The sequence below is a fragment of the Callorhinus ursinus genome, unplaced genomic scaffold, assembly GCF_003265705.2.
Source record: "Callorhinus ursinus isolate GAN/ISIS: 27379988/994484 unplaced genomic scaffold, GSC_fseal_2.0 scaffold9, whole genome shotgun sequence".
Taxonomy (NCBI): domain Eukaryota; kingdom Metazoa; phylum Chordata; class Mammalia; order Carnivora; family Otariidae; genus Callorhinus; species Callorhinus ursinus.
This window is the reverse complement of record NW_027397071.1, coordinates 28062251-28089660: the sequence shown is the minus strand read 5'-3', so window position 1 is coordinate 28089660 and position 27410 is coordinate 28062251. Positions and strand designations below refer to the sequence as shown.

At 36.5% G+C, this 27410-nt stretch overlaps 1 long non-coding RNA gene across 6 annotated transcripts in view; it reads right to left on the bottom strand.

Annotated features, from left to right (window-relative positions):
* Positions 1-27410, bottom strand: part of LOC141373358 (uncharacterized) — a 205126-nt gene that overhangs the window by 48119 nt on the left and 129597 nt on the right. For all 6 annotated transcript variants that reach the window (XR_012379260.1, XR_012379258.1, XR_012379257.1 and 3 more), the window contains one exon: positions 6894-7016. This is a non-coding gene — a long non-coding RNA (uncharacterized lncRNA). The remainder of the gene's footprint in view (positions 1-6893; positions 7017-27410) is intronic.

Below are 27410 nucleotides of genomic sequence, written 5' to 3'. Positions count from 1 at the left end.
AGAATTACAGACCAATATCCTTGATGAACATGGATGCAAAAATTCTCACCAAAATACTAGCCAATAGGATCCAACAGTACATTAAAAGGGTTATTCACCATGAAAGTGGGATTTATCCCTGGGCTTCAAGGTTGGTTCAACATCCTCAAATCAATCAACGTGATACAATACATTAACAAAAGAGAGAACAAGAATCCTATGATCCTCTCAATAGATGCAGAAAAAGCATTTGACAAAGTACAGCATCCTTTCTTGATCAAAACTCTTCAGAGTATAGGGAGAGAGGGTACATATCTCAATATCATAAAAGCCATCTATGAAAAACCTACAGCGAATATCATTCTCAATGGGGAAAAGCTGAGAGCTTTTCCCCTAAGGTCAGGAACGCGGCAGGGATGTCCACTCTCACCACTGCTATTCAACATAGTATTAGAAGTCCTAGCCACAGCAATCAGACAACAAAAAGAAATCAAAGGCATCCAAATCGGCAAAGAGGAAGTCAAACTCTCACTCTTTGCAGATGATATGATACTGTATGTGGAAAACCCAAAAGACTCCACCCCAAAACTGCTAGAACTCATACAGGAATTCAGTAAAGTAGCAGGATATAAAATCAATGCACAGAAATCAGTGGCATTCCTCTACACCAACAACAAGACAGAAGACAGACAAATCAAGGAGTCGATCCCATTTACAATTGCCCCCCAAACCATAAGATACCTAAGAATAAATTTAACCAAAGAGGCAAAGGATCTGTACGCAGAAAACTATAAAATACTCATGAAAGAAATTGAGGAAGACACAAAGAAATGGAAAAACGTTCCATGCTCATGGATTGGAAGAACAAACATTGTGAAGATGTCAATGCTACCTAGAGCAATCTACACATTCAATGCAATCCCCATCAAAATACCATCCACTTTTTTCAAGGAAATGGAACAAATAATCCTAGAATTTGTATGGAACCAGAAGAGACCCCGAATAGCCAGAGGAATATTGAAAAAGAAAAGCAAACCTGGTGGCATCACAATTCCGGACTTCCAGCTCTATTACAAAGCTGTCATCATCAAGACTGTATGGTACTGGCACAAAAACAGACACATCGATCAATGGAACAGAATCGAGAGCCCAGAAATGGACCCTCAACTCTAAGAAATGGACCTCTGTCAACTCATCTTCGACAAAGCAGGAAAGAATGTCCAATGGAAAAAAGACAGTCTCTTCAACAAATGGTGTTGGGAAAATTGGACAGCCACATGCAGAAGAATGAAACTGGACCATTTCCTTACACCACACACAAAAATAGACTCCAAATGGTTGAAAGACCTAAACGTGAGACAGGAGTCCATCAAAATCCTAAAGGAGAACACAGGCAGCAACCTCTTCGACCTCAGCCGCAGCAGCTTCTTCCTAGAAACATCGCCAAAGGCAAGGGAAGCAAGGGCAAAAGTGAACTATTGGGATTTCATCAAGATAAAAAGCTTTTGCACAGCAAAAGAAACAGTCCACAAAACCAAAAGACAACCGACAGAATGGGAGAAAATATTTGCAAATGACATATCAGATAAAGGGCTAGTATCCACAATCTATAAAGAACTTATCAAACTCAACACCAAAAGAACAGATAATCCAATCAAGAAATGGGCAGAAGACAAGAACAGACATTTTTTTCCAAAGAAGACATCCAAATGGCCAACAGACACATGAAAAAGTGCTCAACATCGCTCAGCATCAGGGAAATCCAAATCAAAACCTCAATGAGATACCACCTCACACCAGTCAGAATGGCTTAAATTAACAAGTCAGGAAATGACAGATGTTGGTGGGGATGCGGAGAAAGGGGAACCCTCCTACACTGTTGGTGGGAACGCAAGCTAGTGCAACCACTCTGGAAAACAGTATGGAGGTTCCTCAAACCGTTGAAAATAGAGCTACCATATGATCCAGCAATTGCAATACTGCGAATTTACCACAAAGATGCAAATGTAGGGATCCGAAGGGTTACGTGCACCCCAATGTTTATAGCAGCAATGTCCACAATAGCCAAACTGTGGAAAGAGCCAAGACGTCCATCGACAGATGAATGGATAAAGAAGATGTGGTATATATAAACAGTGGAATATTATGCAGCCATCAAAAGGAATGAGATCTTGCCATTTGCAATGATGTGGATGGAACTGGAGGGTGTTATGCTGAGTGAAATAAGTCAATCAGAGAAAGACATGTATCATATGACCTCACTGATATGAAGAATTCTTAATCTCAGGAAACAAACTGAATGTTGCTGGAGTGGTTGAGGGTGGGAGGGATGGGGTGGCTGGGTGATAGACATTGGGGAGGGTATGTGCTATGGTGAGCGCTGTGAATTGTGCAAGACTGTTGAATCACAGATCTGTACCTCTGAAACAAATAATGCAACATATGTTAAAAAAAAAAAGATAAAAGAAGAAGATAGCAGGAGTGGAAGGATGAAGGGGAGTAAGTTGGAGGGGGAGATGAACCATGAGAGATGATGGACTCTGAAAAACAAACTGAGGGTTCTAGAGGGGAAGGGGGTGGTGGGATGGGTTAGCCTGGTGATAGGTATTAAAGAGGGCACATTCTGCGTGGAGCACTGGGTGTTATGCACAAACGATGAATCATGGAACACTACATCAAAAACTAATGATGTAATGTATGGTGATTAACATAACAATATAAAAAAATTTTAAAAAATACAAACAAATATTTGTATTAAAATATTAGTTATTCTGAAAAAAAAAAAGAAAGTCATCTAATTTTCTTTCATAGCTTAGCTGCATGACATAGTGGTTTATCCACCTTTCAATCACTCCATTATCCCATCTCTCATCCATTAATTCCAAATCCTCTATAAAATCTACTAAATACTGAGCCTTCAGTAAGTAATATTTTGGAAAGTAAAGAGATTACATCAGTGTCCAGCAGTGTGATATGACATGAAAACTAAACAGTGTTTCTAGGTGATTATGTTGAGAATTCAGAAGCAGCAGTAATGTCTAGGGAAAAGATAAGTCCAAGATTCTTCAGGGGTGTTGGAAGAGGGAGAAACTAAGTGCCCCATTACCAGTGGGACAAGGATAAGGTGATCCTTGCAAATTGGGGACTTGCAGACATTTAAAAGTTTCACTCATGCATTTTATTTCTCATTATACCACAGGGTTCATAAAGCCTACACTTAGAATGTAACAGAAAAGAAGAAAGAGAAAGAGGAGGAGGTGGAGTTTAAAGAAATGAAAAAGGAAAATAATGTAGAAGAGGTATGTTGACTTAGTCTCTGATATTTTGGTAACTTCTCTAAAATTAAAGGCTCAATATATTGTGAAAGAATTTCAATTTAAAATGGAACTGGAGGATATAAAATGGCAAATTTCACACATGTGTGCTCAGGAAAACGGAACTTAAGGATTGAGACTGATTTCCCATAAACGCATGATTTATACAAAACTTAGCACTAGCCAAGGTCTCCCCTAACCCCACTGCTTCACTTCCTCTAGATCCAACTCTGTCCTCTTCTAACCCTTTCATTTATCTGAACTCCCCTTCTTTTCTAATGCTGAAACCTTACCAACTGAGCCTGTTAAAACTCTCCCTTTTAAAATTAGGCCATCTGGGGGCACCTGGGTAGCACAGCTGATTGACCATCTGACTCTTGATTTCAGCTCAGGTCCTCAGCTCAGGGTCCTAATATCATATCAGGGTCATGAGATTAAGCCCCAAGTTGGGCTCCACGCTCAGCTCAGGGTCTGCTTGAGACTCTCTCTCCCTCTCCCTCTGCCCCCTCCCTGCACATGCACGCTCTCTAATAAATAAATCTTTTTTAAAAAAATTTAAAAATGAAAAGTAAAATAAAATTAGACCTTCTGAAGATCCTGATAAATCATTAATTTCCTATATCCCATGGGCCAAAGCTGAACTTAGTGCTATAGTAAAAGATTTTCCCAAAGTAAATATGAGGATCCTCATAGATTTGCTAAAGAATTCAATATTTTAATTCAAACTTATCAACCTGGCTTCTCTGATCTTTATCAATAGTTTACATGCTTACTAGAGAAGGTCAAGCCCAGCATTGGATGAAAACTTCTAATTGGGAAAGCCTTGAAAAAAATCTTCGGAATTCCAAGTAACTCAACCACCAGCTCTTTTTTATGACCAAGCTTGTGCCATAGCCAAAAGGCTGCATCTTGCCATCCCAAGGGCTTTCCCTAAATCAGTAGACTGGAACAAAATTCAGGCATGCACCCAAAAGTTTGCCAAATCTGTTCATGATTACTAAGCAGACTCCGTGCTGTTTTTAGAGAAAATTCTGGGCTCCCTATAAATGTTGAATCCACCAGGGTGGATTCAATTCAATTCAATGTTTATTAATGGTTTAAACAGAGATTTATCTCTGTTAGTCAAAAGAATTGCATAGAATGGAGAACAGTGTCCACTCCTGATCTTGTCCATGTAATCAGTTAGTCTGCACCCTAGAAGATGAATCCAAAAGAAAGTCAACTAAAATTTTAAATCTTAATTTCAACAGATGGAATCTCTTAAGCAAACTCTCCCCACTGGACTCTGTCATAGTGGTAAAAAACCTACCCTTTGGAGAAAGAACTGCTACAAATAAAAAGGTCTAGACAATTACAGCTTTCCAAGAGCCAAGGATCAGATTCATCCCAATGACAGGGCTCTGAGGAAACACAAGGTCTGTTTCCCATTCTACCATTAAATAGGCTGAGGGAAACTACTCTCCAGATTGGGGATCAATCCCTTAAAATATTGACACAGGAACTACTCTATCACTGGTCAACCCCACTACAATTAAACAGTCCCTTCCTCAAACTAATGCATTTATTCAACTATTAGGGGTCTCAAACAAACCACAGTGTGGTCCTATTTCTAAACCTACACTTTTGCTTGGCACCTTTGCAAAATAAACATCCATTTATCCTCTGTGATTCAGCTCCTATTCACTTACTAGGATGAGATTTCCTAAAAAGTAAACTGCCATTTTTTTTTTCTCAAAAGAGAATAACTTCTGAATTTGAATTCCCTGAACTTAAATCCCTTGAATCTAATCACCAGGAAAATCCAAACTCTTTTTCCTTCACATGTACTTTACAAACCAGGGAAGATCAAACTTCAGATTCTTTCTCATTATTAGATATAATGTTCCCTACTCTATGGGCAAAATCCTCCACTAACAGGCAAATTCATTATGCACCCCATGCCCCCATTAAGATCCAAATAGAGCCTTCAAAATGTCTCCCCAGAATTAAATACCCTATAAACAAAGAAGCTTTACAGGGCATACAACCTATCATAGAAGACTATACAGTATGGAGTTATTATCCCTTGCACCAATCCTTGTAATACCCCTATTTAACCTGTAAGAAAAACGTAATGGTTGCAGATGGAGATTGTCCAAGATCTTCAAGCAATGAAAAACATTGTTATTCCTCACTCTCCTGTTTCTAATCCACATACAATATGAGCATCTATCCCTACCAAATGCAAATTTTTCACCATGATCAATTTATGCAGTGCCCTCAGTTGATAAGACTGAACTTATTAATGTTGGTAAATCTTTTTGCTTTTACCTGGGAAGGGCAACAATACACATGGCCAGTAATGTCTCAGGGTTTTACTAAAAGTTCTCACAAGTTTCAAAACCTGACCTAGATGATGTTGGAGACTCTGTCTTACTACGATATGTAGATGATTTTCTTTTCTGCTCACCATGTCAAGCCGCCTCACAAGAAGACAGTATGTACCTGTTAAAACTCTTAGCCCCTAAGGGATAGAAGAGCTCAAAAGAAAAGTTGTAGTTTGTTCAAACTGAAGCTGGATATTTAGTACATTTAATCTCAGAACAAGAGTTATACCTAGATCCCTACCAGCTTCAAGGCATCTTGAGCTCCCCTAAATCTAAAACCAAACGTTAATTACAGGTTTTTCTTGGGCTCGCTGAGTTATTGTCACAATTGGATTCCAGACTTCTCCTTACTGGCACAACCCCTTATGTGCCTTATAAAAATCACTAAACCTAATCCTATGATCTGGGAAAACCAAGGTAACTTGACATTTAAAACCTTGAAGGGAAGCTTAATAAATTCACATACCCTTGGACACCCAACCTATCAGCTACCTCGTTTCCTTTTTGTATATGAAAAAGGGAAATTCCCTCAAAGGACTTATCCAAAAACATGGGAGTTACCACCAACCTGTAGGTTATGACAGCCAACAATTAGATCCCATGGACTGAGAATATCCTCCATGCTTTAAGGTTATGCCTGCTACTGCCCTTCTGGTAAAGGCCACTGAAGAAATAGTTGTGAGATCATCCTTGACCATCTTTGTACCTCATGCTATCACAGCTCTCTTGAACTCACACCACCCAATACCTTTCAGGAAGCCATCTTACTTAGGAAATTCTGTTGTGTACTGCCCTCAGATCACTCTTGTTTATTGTAACAATCTCAAAACTTCTCCTCTTCTTTCATGGATGAAATCCCCATAATTTTTTGACTTTGATGAATCACCTATTAACCCCTCATGATGACTTTTGTTCATTTCAGCCCAACAAGCCAAATTATATGCTCTTACTCAAGCACGTATTCTTGCTAAAGGTAAAGCCACAAACATATATACTAATAGTTAACAGGCCTTTGAAATAACTCATGATTTGGGGATGTTATGGAAGCAACAAGGTTTCCCTACTTGCAGTGGAAACAAAACTTAAAATTGTTCTTATGTCCAAAGTTTATTAGATGCTATACTCCCATCAACAGATGGAACAAGCTTATTACTTGTTGGAAAAAGCAACAAGCTTATTAAAGTCCCTGGACATTCTAAGTCTGACTCTCTGGAAGCCAAAGGAAACCACTCACGGATGTCTACACAAAAAGTGCTGCTCCTATGGGATCCATAGGGAAATCTCTGTCATGGTCCAGAAAACTGCTTCCCTGGTGATGATCTAAGAGAATTATCCAGTCAAATAGAACAATTGGTCCCTGTAAAAGAAAAAGAAAACTGGAGGTCTAAACACTGTTGGTATCATGAAGAAATGAAACTTTGGTTCTGGCCCAATAACAAACTGGTACTGCCAGAAAATCTAAAATTTCCACTATTAACTAAATTCATAAATTAAATCATTGGTCAACTGATAAAATGATAATGTTCATGAATCAACATTGGTGGGAAACATCTGCAAGGCCATGAAAGGAACTTATCTTACTAGTTTCACCATCCTAAATTTAACACAAGGAAGATTATCCATACTGCCCCTGGGCATTTTAGTTTACCCAGGGGACCGTTTGAGGTTTGGCAAATGGATTTCAGACAATTATCTACATCCCATGGATATAAATATGTTCTAAGTAATGGTCTGCATGTTTTCACATTGGACTGAAGCTTTCCTGTGTAAACAGGGAACTGCCTCTTCTGTAGCCAAAATCCTATTAGGAAAGATTATTCCGCCTTAAACTCACTTTACTAGCCAAATACTTAGATAAGTCTGTGCTGTCTGACCAGTTTTGCAGCACCTACCTTGTGCTTATTATCCTAAAGACTGGCCTAACATACAAATGGAATTATTAAGACTCAGTTAGCTAAATTAGTAAAAATCCTTCAAATACCCTGGCCAAAAGAATTACCATTGGTTCTTCTAAATCTTAGATCTACTACCTTTGGAATCTATAAACTTTCACCTTTGGAAATAATTATACAATGGCTGATAACACTTAGCCCCCACTTCTTTTGACCCACAACTAATTTAAAGAGGGATATGCTTCTTTTGCAAAGGCCTATTCAAGTCCACGGAAAATAATTACCATCTGGTAGAACAATCTTTATACAGAGAATTCCCTGGAGACTGTGGCATCAAGCATCATACCTTATAGCCCAGAGAGTTCTTCTATTGGAAGAAATCTCCAAAATGACTCTTTTCAAGATAGCTGGAAGGGGCTTTACTAGGTATTGTTAACTAACCCCTGTGCAGCCAAACTTCAAGGAATAAACTCCTGGATTCATGTGTCACATCTAAAGAAGGCCCCCAAACCTGAATGAACCTATACACCAACTGGTGACCTGAAATTGAAAATTTCTAGGAACTGAAGCAGATGGCAGCTGAAGTAGACAGCTTCCCCAAGACATCTGGACCAGGCCTATATAATTTTGCTGGGTTTTTTTTAAATTATTCTATGTTTAGTTAAATTAGGTCATTTAGGCCTTCCATTTTTCTTTTTCTAGTTTTCATACTGTTCTTTATTTTAGTTTTAATACATCCTTTTATTCCCACCTTCCAAAACCTCTGATTCTGCTAAACATACTGATTGCCAGATTTGTGCCAGAGCAAATATTACTCACAATAAACCTTAATCCATGGCCTAGTCACCATCCTTAGAAGGATGACAAAACCAATCTGGTGAAGATGTAGGATTTTCCTCTGGTAACTGAACATGTCCTTCCTTCTGGAAAACTGGTACCAAATATTATGGCTTTCCATTTGATGCCCCCCACTCATAAATGGATATCCCTCACTCAGATCTGGAATCTTACCCCAAATTTTTCTTAATGTTTCAAAATCAATGATGGGAATGTCAAAACTCGAGGCTATCTCCCACTCAATATTTGTAACTATACTATTTTATATGACCCAGATGAAAATGAATTCACTTCCCACTGAAATCCAGAAGACTATATCATCGCATCCATTCATGTATCTCTACAGTGGAGCAATGAAAACCATAATACCAGGAAATGGAAAGCTTATGTGCTCCTACTCCATGGTACTTCCTTAGGAATTGACCAAAAATGTGGTGAATGATAGAAAAACTTAACTTGCTTTTTCTCCAGAGATTTTCCAAACCTCCACCAAAATCTTCCTTATACTAGAGATCAGCTCACTTGTATAAGTGAGATCTATTAGTATTTCTACTCAGATATTTAAGGTGTCACATAACCATCTCCACAATGCTAGTGAACCAGATTATCATGTGCTCTTTATAAAAGATTATATTTCCGATTATGAGATCCCCTCTTTAATTCCAGGGAAAAGAACCTGAGCAAATTGTGTTTACCCTTAGAAGACATGAGTATTTCTTTTTAAGTAGAAAAAAATATATATTCTATACTTCCCCTTAATCGGAAGGAATGTTGAGATCATTGTCCTTACCCCTGACACCAAAATTAGAAAAACTCTTCCTTCAACTGCTTATATACCTAATCTGGGGTCTTTCTCCTATCAACTTAAAAGGATGTGTTGGAACTGGGAATGTTATAATTTGGGGTGGCTGCCTGCATATAACCCTATAGTAGATAGAAAGGGTTTGGGGCATGCTTTTGTCAAGAGCTTTTACCCCTTGGAGTAGCAGACCTTGAAAAAGCAATTCACAATCTTTCTATAGTCATGTCTACCACTTTCAATACTTCTGTCAGAGCTTTTGGATATCAACAAACCCAAATAGATAGCCTTGCAGAAGTAATCCTAGAAAACCACAGAGCCCTAAACCTCCTCACTGCTCTGCAGGGGGAAGCCTGCACCTTACTTGGAGAAGAATGTTGTCTTTATGTCAATAAGTCAGGGAAAATAACATAAGAACTAAAAATAATGAAGGACAATATCAAGCTGCTAGCAGAAATTGGCCAAGCTCCCAGAACTTGGGACATTTTCTATCTATTTAACATAGGCAATTGGGGAAACTGGTTGAGAGGTGTATTTCAATCAATAGCTATCATTGGGCTTTCGGTCTTTATTTTAATCATTTTAATTAAATTTCTACTGTTTTGTATTAGTAAACAAATGTCTTCTTCCCAAATGTACGTACAAATGAAATTATTTTCCTTTCAAAGTCTTTTCCTGAAACTCAACTGACCATGGAAAATAAATGGTCCGCCCTATAAGGACAAATTTTTCATTTTCAATCCTCTTGTGGCTCAAATGAGGTCAATGAAATTCCATACATTTCCCTCCCCCGCCCCCCTGCCAGGGACAAGACTCCTGAGGATGGCCTTCCTCGGCTTCATGGAAAAACACTGTCATCCTCAGCTTCATAGAACATACAACACAATCCACCTATAAAGAACTATACCTTTGACAAAAATTAATGAACAACAACCAAATACCATAGTTGATCAGCAATGCTTTCTGTGAAGGATCTTGATCAAAAGGAGGAAATGTGAAAGAATTTCAATCTAAAATGGAAACAGAGGATATAAAATGTAAACTCTCACATACGTGCTCTCAGGAGAACAAAACTTAAGGACTGAGGGAATGACTTCCCATAAGTGCCTGATTTATGGAAAACTGATAGTATCGGAATTTTCTTAAATAACAGGAAGATGGTCAAGGGGTTGCCTCATATCAACTCTGGGAAATGTTTGCTTATGGTTGTTACAGACATGAATAAGAAATAACCCAGATTGGGCTGGTCTCACAAAATAAGCTGAATTGAGCTTTGTATGACTGGACTGGTCTTGTCTGCTTGGGGAATTTTCAAGACTGGTCACAATTTTTTTTTTTAACAGACTCTAACTAAACTCTCCCCTCTTTACATCCCCTGCCCATAAATATAGCCTGCCCCAAACCTTAACAGACTTGTCTGTAGCTTGCTCCAGTTTGCATGCCCTGAATTGCAACTTCTCTGCTATTTCTGAATAAACTCATATTTTTGACGATTTTGAACTTGCCTTAGTTTACCTCTTTATTTAGGTTGACAATATCATCTAACATTATTTTCAAGATCCATCCCTACCTGACTCCAAAATGACTTTTGAGTCACATCTCCCACTAAGTCTATGTGTTATAACTCAGGCCACTGGCTGGTGACCACTGGACTAGCAGAGATGGGATCCAATTTGAACTGGGAAGACCCTCACTTCCTGGTGAAGGAGTAAAGCATGAAGAAGAGTTTTGGTAGAGTGCCTGCAGCTCCAAAGATGGCAGCTGGTCAGGTCAGGCATCTACCTCTACTTTCCTGGATTTGGTCTGGGTTGGAAAGGGGGCAAGTAGAATGCAGAAATCTTTCATCTATCCAAGAGGATCTTAATATAATCCTGAGGATAAAATCCATGAATGTGCTTTATTACATATCATTTTATTTATGTTCTGCCTTTCACTGAATTGAAAACCAAGAAAGTCCCTTCTTTGTTCTCTGAGGTTTCTCTTTATTGGTACATTGAAGACTTGTATCTACTGGCCTGAATAGGGAATGGCTATAGGTTTAAAAGTAAATGTGTGCAGAGGGGAGATATATTGGTCACAACTGAACAAATTCATCCTGCTTCTACAAGTAATGGAAAATTGTAATGATTTAGTTGCTAGGATGAAACTTCCTTTTATTAACTAGGAAAAGTTCAATAAGCAAAAGAAAGAAACAATGCGATTTGGTCCCTGGCCAGAGTTAGCCCTTTTGTTACCACTCTTTCCTTTTTCACTAGGTTACAAACACATGAGATTTTAACACACTGAGCTTGTTCCCACCTCAGGGCTCTTACACATTGCTTATATACCTCCTTGAAATGCTCAGATCTTAACACAGTGATTCCTTCTCAATATTTGGTCTCTGCTCTATTGTCACCTTCCCTAAAGGCTTTTCTTCACCCCTCCAAAAATAGTATTCAACATACCCCAAAACATACCAATCACTTTCTATTTTCTGCCTAGTGCTTGTCATTATTTGATATCCATTCATTTTTATCTATCATCGATCTAATCATCTAACAATTATCTTTATCTTTATAAAATATCCCCACTAGCATCTAAATCACATGAAAGTAAGGACTTTTTGTGTCAGTTGCCTGCTCTATTGCTTGCACGTAGAACAGTGTATCCTACACATAGTAGGTGGTCATGAATGAATAATAGTATTTAAAGGGATTTTACGGAGAGTGTTCATCAACATCTATTCTTCTTTCAATACATGCATTAATAACAAATGATTCTTATCTATTCCTCAAAATTAGACCAGTGAGACCTCTAGCTAAGATATTTTTGTTCAGTGTCTAATAAGATTCTGCCTCGAATGTAATAAGTTTATATATAATTTTTAAAAATTGCAACTATTCAGGCTTTTTCACTGTGTTCAGCCCTTCCCCAAATTAATATGAGTTAATAAGTTCTTAAGTTATTAATATGAGTTATTAAGATCTTAATAATGTAATGTATGATTTACCAAATATCTCAAAATCCTTTTTCCTTTGTTAAATACAATCTAAAGGAAATGACTAATTAGTCAATTTGAATGATTTCCAAATAACACCACCAGCCTGTGTTTGTCTATACTACCAAGGTGAATTATTCATTAGCATTTATGAGAAGTGCCTGAAGAACACTAGCAGTGGGAGTAAAACAACCTGGAATGGTTTTTAAATGACCTTCCAAGCAACTTGGATTAACACTGGCATTATTCTCCCTGTACAAATCGAGTTAAAATTTTCCATGTGTCAGGTCTCAGAAGAAGGCAGTGAAGGAGTGCTGTCTTAGGAAATGACCTCCTGCACCTCCTACAATTAGATTCTGCTTCTTTCTTCATGTGTAGTGTCCGTGTGTGTCTCTACGTGTCTGTGGGAGGAGAGAGGAGAGACAGCAAGCAGGGAAAGAAGCAGAGAAGAGAAAGGAGAGTCAGAGAGAGAGATGAGAGGGCGAGGGGAAGAAGACAGGGATGAGAGAGAAAGAAAGAGGAACAAACAAAAGGAGAGATGGGGCATGATGGAAAAAAGAGAAAAAGGAAACATGAAATAGAAGAAATAAAAATGGAGACAGAAGGGAGGGGCAGGGAGGGAGGAAATCAGTGATCGAAATGACAGATTCCAAGGCAGGCTTTCCCTTGAGTTGGCACACCAGGTTTCCAGCTCCCAGGAGCTCTCCCAGGTGTGCAGGGTCACCTGACTTGATACTGATTAAAAGTGTAAATTGCAACACAAAAAGAGAAAAAGTAATTGTCACGTTTCTTCTCTCCTGTGAGGTCACACTCCCCGGTTGTAGCTGAGCCTGCTGCTAGGCACACCTCTCTTGTTTAATAAAATTGTATTAACTTTATCCCTGCCCTTGATTTGTGGCTTTCTCACGTTGTGAGGAATAAATAATAAATGATTGTAAAGCACTTGTACATATGAAATGCCACATAAATGCTTAATAATAATCAGCTTAGGCCAGGAAGCCAAGGGGGTTGAATAGAAATCATTGCACACGGCCATTCTTGTTTATGTAGCTAAAATCATCCTGTGTGCTGTCTCCACGTCAAATCATACCGCAGATTTAATTTTCACCCATTCAAGAATCCACTTCTCTGCAAACTAAACAACGTTTGTTCCCCCATGCCTAAAGTAATGTCATTTACAATCATAGAATATAACTGCAACAACCCATCTTTGCCTTTTCATTTCTGTTTGGTTTCTGTGACGCCCCTTCTCTCCTCGTTAGCGCTTCCCAATCCCCACATGCACCTTCTTGAGTCCTCCTTTCTTAATCCCTTGGAGACGCCGCCTGTTCTACTCTTGTTCTCTTTGGAAAAATATCTGTTTCCCAGACTTGGATTTCATTGCATTTGCTTTTTGGGAATCCATTGTAGCAAAGTTGGTAGTTCCTTGCTGCCCTTCATTCATCCATTCCTTTTATCACGTATTCACTCAGCACTTACTGATGGAGTGTTGTGCTAGGCACTGGGGGTACAGCAGAAACCAGGACACAGAGTGTGCATTTTGTAAGAAAGACAGGGTAATTCCAGCCTAGTTTGGAAGATGCTATGATCAGAGTAAGCACAGGCAGCTGAGGGAAGTGAGCATGTAAGCGGCATGAAGTAGGAAATTCTGGTAGGGTCTGAGATTTTTTTTTTTTTTTTTGCCTTTTATTTTCAAGTGTCTTTAAAAGCCTTTCTATGTGCTATTTAACATAGCTGAAACTCCCTTGGTATGACCTGGCTGTGGACAGAAAGGAGTGGTTCAGATGCATGGCAAAAGCCCAGGCTGGTCTCTCCTGGTTATTTGTAAGGAGGAAGGGCATTCTCCATCACCTCTGTCTGTTTTAGTTTCTGATGCAGGGGACCCAACCTTTGGGAGTTGGCGAGAGTTGGTCCTTTGCTAATACAACTATCTATTTTCAACCTGGCGTCTACATTTTCAAAAGAAGATATTGTCTAAATTTGTATCCATATATTTAATGACAAAAAAGTACATGCTTATTGCAGAAAATGAAATGAAAATAAAGATAAGCAAAAATAAATTAACTGCAATCACAGCACCCACTGGGGACCATTTTTATCATTTAGTGCATATCTTACCAGACTTTTTCCATGTTTATATTATATAAAAATGTGCCTTAAAGCACATATGCCTCACTCCCATAGTATTACATTTCTCATCAATGTTTATTATACTATACTCTGTATACATACATATTGGTTTATTGCCTTTTTTACACAACATATCAAAACCATAGTTTCATATCAAAATGTATTTCATCATGATCTCTAATGACTCCTTCATATTCTATTATGCATATGAATTATTTTGAAGTTGTAGATATATGCATTGCTGCAATTGGAATTACTGGATAGAAGTATGCCTGCGTTAAAGTTTTTGTTACCTTGCCAAAATGCCCTCCAGAAAGACTGAACTGGTTTCTGCTCTCCTCTTCCATATATCAGACCCCTGCCCACACCACTTATCCTCCCTTAACCCCCCATCCACCCCTTAGCCAAAATGAAGTAGTCTCAAGGAAGATATGTTTGAAGCTCCACAATTTTAATTTTTCCTCTACTTTCCCATCCGTTCCCTTGTGGCATGAGAATTAGTGGGCCTTGGGTTTTCAAACAGGTGGGGAAGGCTGTAGGGTGTATAATTGCTTTTGGTGAAACCATCAACGTCCACGTTTAGTTCTTCCTGCTCCACTTCCTTCGATTCAATTAGGCTGTTCTTACCAGGGGGAGAGTTTTCAAAGCATCAGATGAAGTGTTACCTCATGATTAATAATTCATGACAAGAAATGAAGATTGGGAAAGGTAATAATGCCCTCCAAGCTGTTTTTCTCCACCAATCCCTCGTTCTCATTCACATAAAATGCTATGTCTCAATCGTTAAAGCAAACACATACAAAGTTTCACTGCCCCATAAACCAAAGATCCAAAGCAGGAATTCATAAGCTTTTGAAGTCCTACGCCCCTTTGAGAATCCTGTGAAAGCTACAGACTCTCTCTTTTGGAAAAAAAACAAAAACAAAAACGAAAATGGATGTGATAGTATGCAGATATTGTACTTCTAATTCCCCTGGGTCAGGCACCACTGGCAGATCATCCCAGGACTCTCTAGGTAATAATCTCTGGACAAACAAACAGACAAAAAAACCAGGACAAGCCCAAAAGGAATCAAAGTAGAATGGACAAGAAATTTCATATGCATTGCCTTGACTTTCTGTGCCCAGATTTGCAATGAAACAGAGAAATGTCTTCCAGTGTGATTTATTTAGTTATTTAGGTATTTTGTGAGGGGACTAGTAAGTTAGCTGACAATTAGAAAAGTGGATTTTGGCAAATGCATATATTACAGGGCAAATCAAATACGGGTGAGGGTGAGGGCATGGTTAATGCTGAGATCTATTTGCAAGACTACTATAGAGGCTGCAGTTTTGTTCTTGCCAAATGCTATCAGCCATAAAATGTCCAAGGCAGTGGGTCACACCCACTGCTTCATGCTCTGCTACTTGGCATTCCTCTAAGTTCTTCCTCAATTGTCATATCTCCACAGGCCATAACAAGGGACAACAGTCAGCAGCAATTCAATTTCGACCTCCATCTGCTGGCAATAACAACATAAGGGGGAAATTAATGTACACTCACACACTTGTCATTATAATAGCCCAAATTTGTTCTTATAGAATGACTTTCTTCCAAGGAAGTCAAAAAACAATTTGTATTTGAATTCCCAAATAGCAACTCACCTGGTAGGTAGATAGCTAAAATTGTCTCCATTTTTGAAGGTACAGAGATGCTAAAAATTTTATCAGAAGCCATCTAGCACTTCCATGGTGAAGTAGGGTTATCAAAAAAGCTCTCTGGAAACCATTTTGGTATTCCTTAAAAGTTTGATATCTAATATGCAAGCCAGAGAACAGGTCATATTAACAGTTAATCAGATTATATAAACATACAGGAAAATATTTGTGTTTTACTAGCTAACATAGTATTTGTTCATCAATTTTTCTCCCTTTAATTTGTCCTCCTTCCCTAAACCCAAGACGCATAATTTTCCATTTACCAGTTCTGTGATTTTGGACAAGTTACTTAATCTCCCTCTACCTCCACTTCTTCCTCTATAAAATGTAAGTAATAATAGAAGCCAATTCATAGGTTTGTTATGAGGATTACATGAAAAAAAGAAGATTCCTCAACATATGCAGGGTATCCATAAAATCTGGAAACGTAAATACCTTAATTTCATATTTTTTACAGGTTGATGAAAGATGAATTGCTCTCTTTTGTTATTAGCTTACCAACATGCCTCAATTCTTTAAGAAAACATAAGCAGTGAAATGAGTCTGCATGTGTTTCCTAGTCCTTCTTCCATAGAATCTACATATTTTTTCTCTACTTTCTGCTGTCAGAGTCCTTCTCATAAAGAGATATCAGTCTTAAAGCTGATTTTGATTCATGAAAATATTGTATTCAGAAACCAAAAATAATTATACAAATAAGAACAATAACTTTGTACACACACAATAATAACAGCACTTTATTTCTGATCACTCGTGTTGTACTTTCTGGAGAAGATCTAATGACAGATTTCTGATGAGCAATTCCATAAGAGAAATTATAGCAAATTATATATGGAGAAATTTTGAAAAACCTGTCTTTGCTTATGCTCATCACCAATAAAGATTAGAGAACTTCCCAAACAGGAGATACATATGTATTATATAATTTAAATACTATATAGCATGCTGTCATGTCAAATCGACCTGTTTCATCAGGTACCTCACATTGATCTTAATTCTCTAGCTTAGGATACTCAGTGTGATATAGTCTGGCCAAATGGGGAAATTCAAGAAATGTCTGTTGACGCTGATGAATGTCTATGTCAACAGGTGTGATCAAGGGTAAAGAGGCAAGTGTCAGAAGAACATCAACAGTGTCATAGAGCAAAAGCTTCCTATAGGATTCCTCAAAGGAAAGCCAAGTTTGAAGAAAAACTGAAATACTTCATTAGACTGCCATTTGTCAAGTGTATCTGAATTTCTGTCTGCCACCTGTCAGAAACTGAAGATCAGAGACTGGAGAGAGACAGATATGTATAATCACTGAAATTGTGCACTTCCTATGAATATGAGATTTTGGAGGAATCAGAGGGCATGGACATCAAAGAATGGCCAAAATGAAGGCATGAGGACCAGTGGCTTTTAAAATAGATTAGTAACTGGCTGAATAACACCAAAGAATGTTATAAATGGATTGAACCAGTCAGGAAGGAGCATTCTAATAACTGTCCACAGATACTACCTCTTAGCCCTAAATGGTTTATAATTTTATTAACAACTTGATTAAAGAAATAGAAGGTATAATTTTTAAAATTTAAAATAGCACAAAGCCAACATGGAAAGACAATATCTTTGAAGACAGGAGTTCAATATGGAGAAATGATGGACTGAAGTTTTGATCTAAAAAAACAAGAGTAGAAAAATTTACAGTATGAGATTTCCAGCTTGAAGGGGAAGGCAAATTAAAATGAATATAACTTATGGGGGTAAAAAGAAGGTGATTATTTACAAATGTGTGGATAGGGATTAAGGAAACTATAAAAGATTTTTAATACCCCCCAAAATAGTAAGGGCTCAAATAGTCTCTCTACAACCTAAAGGTGTGAAGAAAGGGGCTGATTATGAAACCACTGATACACAGAAGGATGGATAAAAGAGAGCCATCTAAATGAGAGGAGCTTGGATGGAAGAAGCAAGGGAAACAAACACCTTGACCCCACTTTTCTCCCTCCCAATGGTCTCCTAGCAGTGTTCCCCAACTACCAAACTCAACTGAAAATCAGAGAACAAGTAACTGTGTGATGTTATGATGCCTAATGTAGAACCCAGAAATTTGTACTTATTCACAAATATGGTTAATGGTTTGAATACATCTCAAGAACTACTAACATCCAGTGAAAACTACTTCAAAAATCAGAAAATTTTTTATGTGAAGGGATAATAAGTATTTTAGGCTTTCTGGGACATACAATCTGTATAACTACTCAACTTTGTCTTTGTACTATTAAAGCAGCTTAAGCAAATGGGTTTGGCTAGACTTGGCCCTCATCAGGCTGGATTTGGCCAACACACTGTAGTTTGCTGATTCCTGATCTACTCTGTGAGAGCCAAATAACCCATGGGGTATTATGTTCTTTAAAGCCCTTGCTTTAAAAAAGAGAATTCCTGAATACCCTCCAATGTTTGAAGGCTTAAACATATACTTCTTCTAAAACTTAAATTCAAGCTTTTAAAATATACTGATAATTATATTTATTATCAGTAGTCAAGATCAATAGAACTTATAAGCCTTGATAAATTGTTTTGCACCCTCAATCACACCAGAAGTAAAATTTTTACAAAAGTCTCCAAAAAACAGCTCATATCCCAGGAAGATAAATTATTGAGGCAAAATAGGGAATATCAGAATCTTTATTTATATTTACTTTTCATTACATTTGTTTTAAATTTCTACTTTCAAGTAATTTATGATGTACTTTAAAAATCAGTACTGTAGTACATGTAAATACTTATGATTTAAATAAATTATTCAGTTTTTAGAAAGCAGCATTGGCAAAGTAAAGACCTCCAAAAATCCACTTTTCCGTAAAAGCAATGAGAACACTGGTAAATAATTGTCAAGTCATTATTTTAAGGGCTCCTGATATTAACAAAAAGATTGGTTATTCAAGAGAGTTTATTCAAATAGTTGAATTAATTGAGTGAGTATATTAAGCTTTGTGGCATTTTAAGTTGCCCTTCTCCCATCCCATTCCTAGTAGCCTTGAAAAGCAGCCACTTTGGAATGACAGTAACTGTGAGACAGAAGTCTAGCAGCCATAGGAATGGATAGAATGGGTCTGTAGTGCCCCTAAAAATATATCCCCAGAGAACTGTCATTATCTAACCCATCTTGGAACTCCCTGCAAAAATCCCATTCTCATGGCTGTCATGGTTTCAACTGACTCGGAACTCATTGGACAAGGAAAGCAGAATCTACAGGACATTTGCCAAAAAAAGTCAGAGGCAGGGGCTTAACATCATAGCTATTGAGGGCATCAGTGCCAGTTGGGGTAATTAAGTGGCAAAAAAAAATTAAAGGCAAATAAGGTGAATGAGATCTCCATAGGGGGTTTTGAAAAGATCTAACATATTTCTGGGAATCTAGAAGGCCAACTGCATGTGCAATACTGTGCACATACCACAAAAAGACTTGAAAAGGTGCTAATCTCTATCCGTAGCTGACCATGAGGCTCTGTGCAAGCAAAAGTAAAGACTAAGGCATAACTGTAAACTAGTGAAGCACTGAAAGCCTACTCCAACCCACATATTACATCCTTCAGCAAAAAGTGAGGCACTTACTGGTTCAAGGTCTTTAAGGAAATCTCTGTCCCATCATTATCTGACCACTAAGATAATAAAGCAGAGATGACACTTTAGTCACAGCACAAAATGTAGAATACAGATATAGAATTTTTCCAGGAAAATAACTGAACACATAAACAGCAACAACAACAATAACAATGTCTGGGGAAGGAAGCAGAGATAAATTACCAGAATTGACATGCTATATTATTTAAAATGTCCAAGTTTCAACAAAAAAATTGTAAGAAACAAGAAGAAACAGTAAAGTATTCAATACATAAGAAAGTAAACAGCCAATAGAAACTGTTCCTGAGGAGCCCAGATACTGTACTTTTAAGTCACAAATTTTAAATTAGATATCAGACATATGTTCAAATAATGAAATAAAATTACATTTAAAAAACTAAAGGGAAGTATGATGATACCATACCAAATAGAAAATATGAATACCCTCATATTAAACTTATAAAATGAAACCAGATAAAAATATGATAATTAAAATGAAACAATCATTAAAGGGGAATAACAGGGCACCTGAGTGGGTCAGTTGGTTAAGCATCTGCCTTCAGCTCAGGGCATGATCTCAGGGTCCTGGGATCAAGCCCTGCATTCAGTTCCCTGCTCAGCAGGTAGTCTGCTTCTCCCTCTCCCTCTCCCCCAATGGCTTGTGCTCTCTCTCTCTCAAATAAATAAAACCTTAAAGGGCAATAACATAAGAGCTGATAGAAGAAAAATAAGCAACCTGAAGAAAGGTCAGTTGAAATTATCCAGTCTGAGGAACAGAGAAAAAAATAAAGAAAAATGACCAGAGATTCAGAGACAGTGGGGATACCAACGAGTATACAAACATATGTATAATGGAGTCCCAGAAGAGGAGAAAGAGAGAAAAAGGCAGAATGAATATTTGAAGAATGGCTGAAAATTCCCAAATTTGATGAACAACATTAATCTATACATCCAAGAATCTCAAAACACTCCTAATAGGATAAACTAAAAGAGATCCACACATAGACACATCATAATCAAACTGTCAAAAGACAAAGAGAGACTCTTGAAAACAGTAAGAGAAAGAGAAACAAATAAATGAACCATCATGTACAAAAAGTCTTTAATAAGAAGTACAACTGGCTTATCAGAAAACAAGAAGGGCAGAAGGCTGTGGGATAATATACTCAACGTGCTGAAAAAAAAAAAGACTGTAAAGCAAGAATTCTATATCCAGGAAAATGATCACTAAAAAAAGGGCAATTCTAGAGTTGAAAATATCTGATTTATAAATATTTGGTATATAAAATGTATAAGTTTAATAGGAGAATGGAGAAGACAGAGAAAATACTCAGTAAACTTGAAGAGAGATTAAGAGTAATTATCCAACGTATGGAAAAAACTATTTAAAAATAAATCAACAGAGCCTTATTGGTTTATGAAATAATATCAAAAGATCTATTTATTTGTGTAATTGGGAGTCTCAGAAGAAGAGAATAAAATATATTTTGAAGAAATAATGGCTTTTTTTTTCAAAATTTGGTGAAAGACATAAATTTAAAGATTTAAGAACCTTAGCAATCTCCAAGGCGGAAAAAAATGAGAACCATATCTAGATAGGTCAAAATAAAACTGCACAAAACCAAAGGAAAAAAGAAAAATTTCAAAAGAAGTCAAAGAAAAAGGAGACATTAAAGAGAGAAAAATCATTGTATCATTTATTTTTCAGAAACTATGGAGCCCAGAAGACAGCAGAAAAATATATTAAGGTGAGGAAAGCAAAATGTCAAATAAAAACTGTCAAGCAAGAATTTTATATCCAGCAATAATATCATTCTAGAATTTGGGGAACATACATTTTCAGACAGAAAGAATATTTGAGAATTTGTTGCTAGCAGACATAAGTTAGAAGAAATGCCAAAGGAAGTTCTGAGGCTGAAGAAAAATTATTCCAATTGGAAATTCATATCCTCAGGAAGAATGAAGAGTACTGAAATGGGAAATATAAAGTAAAGATAAATGACTATTCTCTTTTCCTTTAAATGTCTTTAAATTTCATATGACTATTGAAAGCAAAAATTATAGAGGCACCTGGGTGGCTCAGTTGGTTAAACATCTAACTCTTGGTTTTGGCTCAGGTCATGATTTCATGGGTCATGAGATCGAGCCCCATGTTGGGCTTTGTGCTTAGAGGGAAGTCGGCTTGAAGATTCTCTCCCTCTACCCTCCTTCCACTTGCATGCACTCACTCCCTCTCTCTGTCTCTAAAATAAATAAATAAATCTTGAAAAAAGAATGAAGTAAAAATTATAATACTATCTCATGGGGTTTATAAGGAATATATAAATAAAACATGTCCATGACATCATAAAGTGAGGGACATTATATGGATTTACACAGTTGCAATATTCTGCATTTTATGTGAAATGGCACAATATTAACTCTAAGTTCATTACGAAAAGTTAAAGACATATGTTTTAATCCCTAGAGCAACTACTAAAAAAATGCAGAGGTATATTTAAAAAAAAAATAAAGCAGAATTTGGAAAATATTAAAAAACCCAAAAGAGGACAGAAATGTAGAAGCAGAAGAACAAAACATGGAGGAGATAAATAGAAAATACATTATAAAAGAGGAAAACGAAATCCAACCCTATCAATAATTATTTTAAATACAAATGACTAAACTCTATTAAAAGTCAGAGATTATAAAAATGAATAAAAAAATCAAGACCCAGCTATTTGTTATCTTGAAGAAATTCACTTTAAATATAAAGATACAGATAGGTTGAAAGTAAATAAATGGAAGATACATCATATAAACTGTAAGCATAATAAGATTGGAGTAGTTAAACTAACATTAGATAAAATAATTTGAAGACAAAAAGTACTACCAAAAATAAAGAGAGAAACTTCATAATGATAAAAGGATCGAGTTATCTGGAAGAAATAACAATCATTAATACTGCAATCCTACTAACAGGACTTTAAAATACATGACCCAGAAATAAACACATTTAAGGGGAGAAATAAACAACTCCAAAAACAATGTGGGAGATTTTTTTAAAATTATCTCTTAGTAATTGATAGAATAATCAGACAAAAATTCAGTAAAGATAGAGATGATCTAAACAATATGTTCAACATCTTGGTCTAATGAATAGGCACAGAACATCAAATTTAACAACAAAAGAATAAACATTTTTTTTCAAGCACAAATTAAACATTCAATATGATAGATCATATAATGCTTCATGAAACAGGCCACAAAATATACTTAACAGAATTGAAATTGTACAAAGAATGTTCTTTGATCACAATAAAATTCAATTAGAAAGCCACACAAAAAAATAAGATATTTAAGAAAAAAACAAATATATGAAATTTAAACAACAAACTTCTATAACAATCCATAAATCAAAGAAGAAATAATAGGGGAAATCAGGCAATTATGTCAAACTGAATAATGATGAAAATTCAACATATCAACATGAGCTAAAGCAACACTTGAGGGAAAACATATAGCTTTAAATGAATGCTTATATTAGAAAAGAAATAGGTCTACTGGGGGCACCTGAACTGAGTGGCTCAGGGGTTTAAGCATCTACCTTCCGCTCAGGTCATGATTCCAGGGTCCTGGATTTAGCCTCCTGTAGAGCTCCCTGCTCAGCAGGGAGTCTGCTTCTCCCGCTCCCTCTGCCACTCCCCTTGCTTGTGTTTTTTCTCTCTCTCTCTGTCAAATAAATAAAATCTTAAAAAAGAAAAAGTAAAGGAAAGAGGTCTAAAGTCTGGCATAAAAGTTCTGCTTAAGAGGCTAGAAAAAGAAGGGGAAAAATAAAGGCAAAGTAAGTAAAATGAAGGAAATAATCAAGATAACAGACATTAATGAAATTTAAAAAAACAAACAGAGTTAATAAAGCCAAAAGTTGTTTTTTGAGAAGCTCAACAAAATAATAAGCTTCTAGCTAGACTGATTAAGAAAAAACATAAAGAACACAAATTACTAATAAGAGGAATGAAAGCATTATTATCACTACAAATCACATTAAAAAGGATTATAAAACAATATTATGATCGACTCTATGTCAAAAAATTATTGACAACATAAATGAAATAGATAAATCCTTATGGGTAGAGAGGGACAGTTTAACAAAACTGGCATTAAATGAAATTGAAAATATGTAATAGCTTATGTTTAATAATTAAGTCAACCATCAAAAGCTCTTCAAACAAAACAAAACAAAACAAAACAAACAGAAAAACCACAAAATAAAACAAAACTCCAGGACCAGGGGAGAAACTGACTGAGAAGTCCGTGAAAGAACTTGGTGATGATAATGCTTCATATCTTTTTTTTTTAAAGATTTTATTTATTTATTTGACAGAGAGATAGAGAGCACAAGTAGGCAGAGCGGCAGGCAGAGGGAGAGGGAGAAGCAGGCTCTCCACTTAATAGGGAGCTGGACGTGGGACTCGATCCCAGGACGCTGGGATCATGACCTGAGCTGAAGGCAGCTGCTTAACCGACTGAGTCACCCAGGCGTCCTGATAATGCTTCATATCTTGACAGAAGCTTGAGTTATACAGCATTTGTCAAAACTCACCAAATGTATACCTAAATTTGTGCATTTCGTTGTATATAAGCTTTACATTAAAAACTGCAAAAATAAATCCTAATGTTATGAATGCTAAAGCATTTAGGGAGAAAGGGAAATCTGTAGTTTTTAAAAAGTAAGATGAGTTGATGAATAGTTAAAGGGATGCCAAATGACTATATATGTGATAAAACAATAGTAAAGTGTTAATTTCAAACACAACAAAGCTTACTGTTTACTACAAAAGTCTTTCAATCTTACTTTATATTTGTTGTTTTTCATAATAAAGTGATAGGAAATATTTTGGAGTTCCAAACTATTAGACTACAGGAAATTTCTCATGTAAAGATTTGAAGAATCAATAAGCAATAGAATCTTAATATAATTATGAAACTACTGGAAAAAGAAATTATATTCAGTGTAATTCCACTATGAAATGAGAAACCAGTATTCTGGTTCTGGAAGAAATGTTTTCAAACTTCTTTTCTAATGGGTTAGGACTAAAAACTGGTTTCTATTCAGAGCCTTCTCCATTTTTCTCACTTAACTTATTTCTCCCTTAAACCATTTCCTCACTTAGACTGAGCCACAAATCCAGGGTGTGCCTTCTGTGCCAGCATCACAAACTTCCTTAAGCAAATTTCCATTTTGTTTTGTTTTGTTTTAGAGAGAGTGCAAGCAGGGGAGGGGCACAGGGAGAGGGAAAGAGAAAGAATCTCAAGCAGACTCCATGCTCAGCAGGGAGCCCAGTGTGGGCCTCTCTCTCATGACCCTGAGATCATGACCTGAGCTGAAATCAAGAGATGCTTAGCCAACTGAGCCACCCAGGCACCCCATAAATGTCCATTTTTAAAGATAAAAACACAAGCAAAATGTTCTGCCTCGGTTTCTACCAGTTCCCGATGTTCCAGGGGCTTCAAAGTGTCCCAAGAAACTTGATAAATGTTTAGCAACTCTTTCTCCTGTTCTTCAAATTGGACCCCACTACAAAAATTGCTTAAACAAATATACAACTAAAAAAAGTGGACAAATGAATAAATAAATATAACTTAGCCCAAAACACAACTCATCCCTTTACAAACTCAGCCACCCTCCAGTGTCAGTGAGCAGTCAGGTAGCCGGCCTGGATCTCGGTCTGTTATGAACTGAGTCTAATCCTGACATCCTGGCTGTCCTCAAACCCATAGACTAAATAGAAATCTTTTTGTTCAAAGTTAAGTAAACATAAAATGTCAACAGGTAACCCATGAAAAAGAAATATGCAGTACAGAAGTGTCAATTCTTCCCATGACTACACTTAGACCATCAAAGAAAAGGAAAATTGCTTTAATTATTTTTTTGCTTTCTATTGTCACTGTAAGAGCACATGGCTCTGAGTATTTTCATCTTCACATTCTCTTGCAGCTGACGCAAAATAAATTTAAGTATCTTTTGAATGGATGGATGGATGGATGAGGGCGGAATGGATGGATGGAAGGATGGATGAAGGAAGGGAGGAATGGATGGCTGGAGGGATGGATAGATGAATGGAGGGAGGGAGGGATGGATGGATGGATGGATGAATTAATGAATGAAATTCTCTTATTTAAAAAGATGACTTTAAGGTGATATGAAAATGAATATTAACAAATTAAATCACCATTTGAATCTGGAATTCACTAATTGATACTGAAGAAAATAAAATAAGCAACTCAAAGGACATTCTTCAAAACTACTTGTAACATGAAGAAAAGGTGAACAGAAATTTAGAATTAGAGAGAGAATATAATGGATTAGAGTTTCTAGAGTTTATAAAAGACATTAGAGTTAAAATGAAAAGTGACAGTAAAGGAAGATCAAGGAGAGGAGACTTACACTTAGAAATATCCTGGTAAGATATTTAATAAGTGTATCCTCAGCATTTACATTATATTATGTAATATATGTTTATATATCTTATATTGCTTTTTTTTCCACTTTATTAGAAGGTATGCTCCAGGAAAGCTGGAATTTTTAAATGTTTTATTCACTGCTATATCTCTCACCACCCAAAATCCTATTCAATAGATAGTATATATACAATATTTATTAATGGAATGAATTATCTAATTTTTAATTAATTTTTTGAAAAACATCCAGCCTAGGATTGAGAGATAATGGTAGTAGTGTATGGATCAGGAAGGAGCCAAGTATATATTCAACAAAGCAAATAAAACCAAGTTGGTCTCAGTTTCTTCTCTGCAACAAATGCTACCTTTTTTAAAAAAAGCAATATAGTTTAAAAAATGTTTTATGATCCTAAGATTGCACTAATAAGACACCTTTTATACACAAAAGTAACAGAAACAAATCTCAAGTGTTTGCAAAGTCTAAGAAATTATAGCTCATAAAAATTGTTTAAAAGAGTGCTTTTGATAACTTAGACAATTTCTCAAATTTAGAGTTCAGGAAAGAAAAGACAGTTACAAAAAAAACTTACTGGTAATTGAAAAATCAACCAAAGTCATAGAATTACATGAATCAGAGGACAGCCACCATGGAGAAAAAGAAGTGAGGCTAAGAAGTTGAAATAGTGTATTGAAATCCACTAGGAGAAATATTAAATGTGAAAGTAGCCTAGGATAAAGAATATACACACATATGTGTATGTATACACTATATATATATATATATATATATATATATATAGGCTATATATAGTGTGCACATATATATTACATATGTTTATAGATAGATGGAGTGTGTGTGTTATTGCTTTTAGTTACAGAATACTCAGGACTTTTATAGGTGGAGAAGGAGTAGTAAGAAAGCACAAGGAAGAAAATAGCAGTTTTCTGAAGCCCAGTAGCAGCTGTCTTGCTTCTGATATGAAAGATGTCAGGCAACCTGGAAAGGTTCTGTCAGGTACCATTTTCTCTATCCTATTCCAAATCTACCAATGCCTTTTGTTTTATATTTAATGTCTAATTAGGCATTTCTTTTTTGCCAAGATTCCTCAAAATGGTGCTTACCTGGATATCGATTATGAATTGCCCTGTAACTTATCTTGGGTTTCCTTGGAAAGCCAAATCTGAAATAATGAGCTATGTGTAGGTAGGTAGTTTATTTATGAGGGAATCTCAGAGAGTAGGAATGAGAGATGAGGGAGGAAAAAAAAAAAAAAAAAAAACCCCAACAGTACAAGAGTGCATGTTTGCTCCCACCTACCTCCCCACCCCATGAAGGACAGATGGAGCTCAGTTCTGAACAGAATTTTCA